This window comes from Crocodylus porosus, unplaced genomic scaffold (assembly GCF_001723895.1).
Source record: "Crocodylus porosus isolate Cpor-Errol unplaced genomic scaffold, CroPor_comp1, whole genome shotgun sequence".
Lineage (NCBI taxonomy): Eukaryota > Metazoa > Chordata > Crocodylia > Crocodylidae > Crocodylus > Crocodylus porosus.
The window spans coordinates 2470382-2477650 of record NW_017728910.1 but is presented as its reverse complement, the minus strand read 5'-3'; the positions used below and the strand labels follow the sequence as shown (position 1 = coordinate 2477650).

The 7269-nt window shown below is 44.1% G+C and overlaps 1 long non-coding RNA gene across 1 annotated transcript in view; it reads right to left on the bottom strand.

The window, feature by feature from the left end:
* Positions 1–5282: 5282 nt before the first annotated feature.
* The window catches only part of LOC109308690, an 8815-nt gene continuing 6828 nt past the window's right edge, over positions 5283–7269 (bottom strand). The window contains exon 3 of the long non-coding RNA XR_002100675.1: positions 5283–5294. This is a non-coding gene — a long non-coding RNA (uncharacterized LOC109308690). The remainder of the gene's footprint in view (positions 5295–7269) is intronic.

Genomic DNA, 7269 nt, shown 5'->3' with positions numbered 1-7269 from the left:
AGAGAGAGCAAACTGTTGGTTCATATTCAGTTTCTGGTCTGCTGTGACCCCTAGGTCCTTTTCTGTAGTATTGCAGCCTAGCCAGGTATTCCCTAGTCTGTATTTATACTGTTTGTGTTAGCCTGCTATTCAAAGCTAACAACTGATATTTTTAACATGGTTATATTATATGAACTTAGCCTCACCTCTGGAACAAGACCAAACTTTCTTTAGATGCAACTGGGCAGCAACTAAGTTTAATGACAGCTGTTTTTATGGTGCACTCATTGAGCTAGGGTTGAGTCACTGAAGTAATCTAAGTGAAGAAATAAGGCCTTGCCTCATGTAAGCAGCTACTGGGAGTTACAACAGGGACAAGGACTCAGAACTTGGACTACTGCCTGGGGCAGAACCCGGGACATGATAGATCATTGATTGAATTAAATGTATCAAATAATCTTTTGCTACATTCCTGTGCTATTTTATGATAAACTTAAATCCAATATTCAGCATGTCACCTGATATTATTCAACCCAAATATTCAATTTTTATTTTTTTTTGGATTAAGGTATAGATCCAATAAATAATTTGAAAACCAAAAATGAGGACTTTCTCTCTTTGAGTGGAATCTAAATGCCTAATACTAGGGTCTTAGTATACATGAGAAAGTTGTCTAACTTTCCTTTAGAATGGGAACCAGAATGGGTAGCATTAGTTACCTACAGCAAACCAAGACATAAGCACTGAGGACATGGGTGTATTAAATCCCACCTCTCAGGATTACAGGCAGGTGCCTCCACACACCTGACATGCATTGTCTTGATTCCTCTCCTGCAATCAGTGCTTATGCCATTTCTTCCAAAAAGTGGAAGAAGTTCCATTATGCTTTTTTTAAGCGAGGAGAGGTTGAGGGACATGAGACTCTTCAGCCTGGAGCAGAAAAGACCCTGGGCGGGGGGAAGGGGAGAGGGAACGGGATAGACTTGGTGGCAGCCTACAAGTATATAAGTGCAGGGGGGAGAGGTGCACCAGGATCTGGGAGAATAGTTGGTCACCAGGGCTCCCCGAGGGATAACTAGGTCTAACAGCTACAAACTTCTGGAAGGCCAATTTAGAGTAGACATAACCTCTTTACAGTCCAAGTGTCCAGGGTCTGGAACAGACTCCCTCCAGAAGTGGTGCAGGCACCTACTCTGGACTCATTCAAAAGACGTTTGGATGCATATCTTGCTGGGATCATTTGACCCCAGCAGAGTTCCTGCCTATGGCAGGGGGCTGGACTTGAATGATCTTGCAAGGTCCCTTCCAGCCCCTAATGTCTATGAAATCCATGAAAATAGAGAAACAGTTCTAGGAACAAGGACCAGAATACAGGGATCCCTCTCTCGGCTGAGTGCTTCAGCAATTGCCCACAAGAGAGTTACATTTCCTTGCTTTTTAGCCCAATGAATGTTGATCTCTTTTCTACACAGAGGTGTAGCTTCTATAGGAAGGGCAGAGAGTGATCTCATCATGCCCTCTCCCCACCCAGAATGGACCCTGGCCTTAAGACTAGGACTCTGTCCTGGAAGGTAAAAAATATGGGTTTGAATTCTAACAGACAGAGGAGAAAATTGAAATTGGGTTTCCCACGTTCTTGGCAAGTGCTCTCACTACTAAGTTGTTATAAAGAGGATGAGGCAGAGGCTGCAACTGCATTTTCTGAGGCGATCAATCCTATTGGTAAGTGTAAGAGTGTTAGTGTTTACCAGATCAAACTGTCCAGAGGACTCAAGCGGAAGGCTCAGTCTCTGGATTTTGACTCAGCTTAAGCACAAGGTAGGCAGTGAGCTGATCGCCCAGCCCTATCAAGCCTGGGGCAGGCCTGGGCTTACCAGGTGAATGTTAGTAATGTGCAGAGACCAAAATCCAGTTACCACCGAAAGTAAGGCAGTTGCATGCTGCCAGTGGGGTCTCAGAGTGGGAGGGTTTCAGATTTGAGATTTAGGACTCAGCTCCCAAATTCTGCTTAAGATCCACATCAGGGGTCTCTGTTCAGATCTGGACCTTAACCTGTCTGCAAGTCTCCTAAAGTGTTTGTGGCTATGGAATTAGGGAGATAAACTCTTTTCCTCTACCCAGAAGTGCACTGTATTCAAAACTTGCTATGTTCTTGCACTTGTTCCTGTCAAAGAAAGGTCTCATAAGAAAGATAACATTCCAACTGCTTCAAGACAGCCACCACCATATTTTTAAGAACTATGTCTCTTACAAATGCATGTGACTGATGTTCAAGTCAAATATTTGTAGCATTACTATCAATCTGATGTCCAGGTCTGATAGTCAGTCCTGTTACAGATTAGTGAACTGGTGTTTCTTAGGCCTCCCTCATTTATGGGTTGCTGCTTCTAGGCCGCAGACACTGACTGGCACAAAGTGTGATGTGATGTTACTGCACAGTAGTAATGAGCTACTGTGTAGTCAGTGTCACCAAAAAGCCATTCATGGATGCTACTGGAGTTACTGTACAGTCATTTAGTACTTGTAAATGTGGTCCTAGATTATCTTCAAGGAGGAGAAAAACATATAAGTGGCTATAACGGAGGTATTTTGACGTTTTGTTACATATATTTCCCAATTTCATTTTCAGGCTTGAACCAATAGGAGAGAAGCTGCAAGAGTTGCAAGCGCCTATGCTTTCTTGCAATGCTTAAATAAATGGAAAGTCTGTCACTTGATTGTTACTGCTTTATAGGGAGGTCTAAACTCACATGCTAGGGGCATATGTATTATTAGAGTGTCTGCAGAGAACCACAATCTATTCAAAATACAGCTACTGGTAAACTAACTTATTATAAACTTTAAAATTGAAATCCACGATGATGAGAATATTGATGAGTTATTTATTTTTTTAATGCACTTAAGTCACTTGAGTCATTCTGCTTCTTCTCACTTTCAGACCTAAAGTGCTGAAAAACTGATAGGAATCATGCTTTTAAAAGACATGAGTTAAAGGTTACATTTTAAAAGGCTTGTTGAATTTTCATGTTTGTTTTCACACAATCCTTTATATATCCAGTATTTCTGCTAAAAGATTTCCCCCCCCCTGTTCTCCAATATGAAATGCAAAGGCAACCTAGTACATTTTAAACCTTGGAGAGATGAAACATGAGAGTGCTAGAAAGTTTGACTATATTATTCTATTTTGAACGTGTGTTCTGAACTGGCTGAAATGCCTTGAGCAGCAAGATATGAAAAAAAGAAGAGAAAGTGTTGGTTTGGGGCAATTATTCAGGCACAGATGAACCATACAAATACAACTGTACGTAAGGAGGTCTTCAAGGACAGTAATACATAGCTAAAAAAATGTAATATCAGTATTCATAAATGCAGTGCAATATTTACAAACAAAGACATGATTCAGTAGTAAAATTAAGCTATTAACAGTTCATTTCACCCATTAAATATTTTTAATCACTAGGCAATTATATTTATATTAGCAAATTGCCCATCAAGAATGACAGGCGGGGACAGATCCCCATGTCCACCCCCTTCCTCTTTGTCTGGGCCCATTCGCCACCTTCCCCCCTGCTGCCCACACCACTTGGGGTTTATCCCTGCTTCCCCTCTCCCCTATCACATCAGGCCCAGGCCTGCTCCTCCCCTCCACATCAAAGCTGGGCCCACTCCTCCCCTCCCAACCCGTCACGTTGGGCCCCTCCTCCCCTCACCCCATCCCATCACATCAGGCCTGAGCCCACTCCTCCCTTCCCCCCTACCATTGCATTGGGCCCAGGCCTACTCTTCCCTTCCCCACTGGCCATGCTGGGCCTGGGGTGGCTTCCCTCCTCCCCTCCACAACCACTTGGAGTCCAGGCCCACTCCACCCACCACTACCATCTCCAAGGAGCAGGGAGGGCCTTGCCCCAACTCTATCCCCACCATCATGGCAGTGCTCTGCTGCTGCCTCATGTCTGAAATGCTCTTGGAGCACTCTGATTGGTTGTTTCAGACAACCAATCACAATGCAAATAAAGCATTATGGACAGACAGACAGACTAAGGCTTTTATAATATTAGAATATTTTGATTTATATGCAACACATTAACCCAAATTCTGGGCATTTTTTTAACCAAATAAAAGCACAGTCACAAATTATATAGACCCAGGAGCTTCTTTCCATGCAAATCCAAAAGATGGTCACCCAGAGGAAATATCCAGTCCACCAAGAGTATTCTACCCCACAAAAAATGAAGGTTCAAGAAGTTTGATCTATTTAGAAACATGCCCTTATATAGAGGTACAACTGACTAGTACTCTCTGGGCAGTTCCCCACCCCTTCCTTCTCCCTTCCTCACCCACAACAGCTCCAGTACCATAGAGACTGAGCACCATTGGCAGCACACGTTGTTAAGGCAGCAACTGGAGGTTTTCTGCTAGGGCTACCATATGTCTGGGTTTTCCTGAACATGTCCTCTTTTTGTACCCTCCAATCTCCATCTGGGCAATTTTTTGAAATATGAACTGATGTCTGGGATTTTGCTCCACTTCACGGGTGGAGAAGGGCAATTAGAGACAGGAGGTGAATGTGCATCTGTGCATGCTCACACATGTTCTAGGCATGCAGCCTGGAAGGGTCATGGGAGCAGCCTTGGCAGCTGGATGTAGGTAAGTCTTTGTGGGGGAGGGTTGGAGAGCCAGGGATTGGGGACTATCTGGGGGGGGCTGTGTGAGGTTTGTGTGTGTGTGGGGCAGGTGGGTGCCTACTGTCACTGAGGGAAGCTGTCTGGGCACTGTGGCAGGTGAAGTGGGGGGCAGGCGTTTGCCCCTCCAGGGGTGGGAGGGTACAAGGGAACCTTTTGAGGGCAGCAAGGAGCTCAATGGCTAGGCCAACGGCACGAGGGCTGGTGCCCCTGCTCACAGGGCCAGGGTAGCTGGGAGACACTGCCTGGGAAGGGGCCTGGCCAGGCTGCCTGGCATGGTGCTGGAGCCCCAGCCCAGGGCAGGGGGTGCCACAGACATCTTCTCTTCTTCCCTCCAGCCTGCACCAGGGTCAGACTCACTCCTGTGTCACATGTATGAATCAGAGTCGCCACACTTCAGCCCAGTTGGAAAGGGGGCAGTTGGATGGGGGCAGCCCAGTTGGAATGGGGCAGCTGGGGGGAGCAGGGGACTGTTAGTTGAGAGTGAGGGGTACCAACAGCCCAGGGGTCTGCGGGTCAGGAGTGAGGGTCAGCAGCAGGGATTGGGGAGCTGTGGGTTGGGACTGAGGGGCACCAGCATAGCTCACACAAACTTCTGTGCTGCCACTGCTGCTGTTCTGCCCTCCCAGCTCCCTGAGCCAGAGCTTTTGCAGGGAAAGTGCAAACAGGGGAGGGAAGGGAAGGATGGGAGGAGGAGTTGAGGGAAGAGCTGAAAAGTGTAACAGGAGATTAAGATATCCCTGCCCCCTATTCCTTAAGCAGCACCCATCTTATGCTGCACTTGCCCATCTGTCCTTACACTACTGAATTAGCAGACTATAACTATAAAGGTAAAACAAGAACTGATGGCTACAAATTGAAGCAAGACAAATTTAGACGAAAAATAAGATGCACGTTTATAGTGAGGGCAATTAATCCTTGAACAATTTACTAAAATCCATGGGGAAATCTCCAGCATAAGTAATTTCTAAATTAATAGGATAATTTTCTAAGAAATGCTTTAGTTCAAACAAGAAATTCAGGGAAATGTCATGCCCTACTTTATAGGGAATATTGAATTAGATACATATGAAGGTCTCTTTGGGCTTTACAATCCATCAAGTATGCAGTCCAAAAAATATAGGTCTATGTGACAAAAATCAATATCTTAAATTTCACCTGGAAGACAATAGCCATCCAATGTAAATCATGGAGTACACAGAGAGGTGCCATGTGCTGCTATAGAATTAAACTATTTTGAACAGATGGCTCAGACCAGCCTGACTTTTTTTTTTAATATACAAAAATCAAATCACCACAAGAAATGCCCTCCAAAGCAGAAGAAAAGTTGTATCATTGATTTTAAATCTCAGCTGCTTTCACTAATTGGAAACTGATCAAGAACAAAACCAAAACCGATGATCCAAACTTTGTGTATGCTATATGGGAGGCAAAGACATCTCATGTGCAACCACAAGCTGAGAATTAAAAAAAAAAAATCTTTATAAGGCAATCAGTTAAACTTGGCATGATTAGCTTTGAAGTATTGAAGTATCAATACTTCAGCCTTCTTACTTTTAAGTCCAATGGTCTCAGATCATCTATAAATCTAGGTTTATCTTAAGTACAAATGTAGATAAAAGCTACATTTTAGCTACTGAAGATCTGTTCTACATCTAACATCTGTCTTATTGTCTGTTAGGTGGCTCAACCTTGCAGCAAAGTCCTCTACTAATTTCACATGACCAGCACTGCTCCATTAGCTTCCTTATAACAAACTACACTACAGTGTTGTTCTGTATCCAGGGAGATATCAGTAGGGTATAGCATAGTACCAGAATAAGCACCCTATCCCCATTCTCTCCCTCAACCCCAAGTAGGCCAGAAAAGCCATTTAAGTAGCCTATTCACTCATCAGTTCTTTTAGGCACAATGGGAGCCTATATACATGCAGAGGCTGCTCCAACATGCTGTAATTACAACACTTCGAAGCAGATTCAATTAATCAAGTCTGCTGGAGCATGGTAATTTCTGCACTCCAGCAGACTCCAGCATCACTGTTTCAGTATCCCCACTCATTCAACAAGGTGTAGTTAAACCACCCCTGCTGCTATTTTTCAGTGTGGGAATGCTGATACACTTGACGCTCTGGGCACTTTAATTAGAATGACTCTTGGAACCCATCTAATTGTCCCCTTCCCCCCCTCACCTCCCAGAGCATGTCTATATATACCCAATATTTCCTCAAAGCATTTGCAAGGGTCTTTTGCCTTTCTCCTTTCACTCCACTGTATTAAAAAACACAATCACAACCACATACAGCTCCCCAAATCTCTCCCACATCCTGTTGGTTTCTGTAAGGTACTAAACTTCTTTCCAGGTGGTCTTCCACAAAAACGGAAACAAGTCTTCTAACTGAAGAACCTCCAAGTTTCAACCAAAACTATGCAGTGTTTTGTAATATCCTTTCAATGGGACAGTGTAGTAGGTTAGGCAACTGAGGACTGCCTTATTCCTCATCTCTCTTGCCAGGCTCTCTCTCTATCCTGCTTCATAAGGTTTCACTTATCTATCTTTCCTGCCATGTCTTGATGTAAATTTCATGTAAGGGAGTCTGATGAGACTAAGG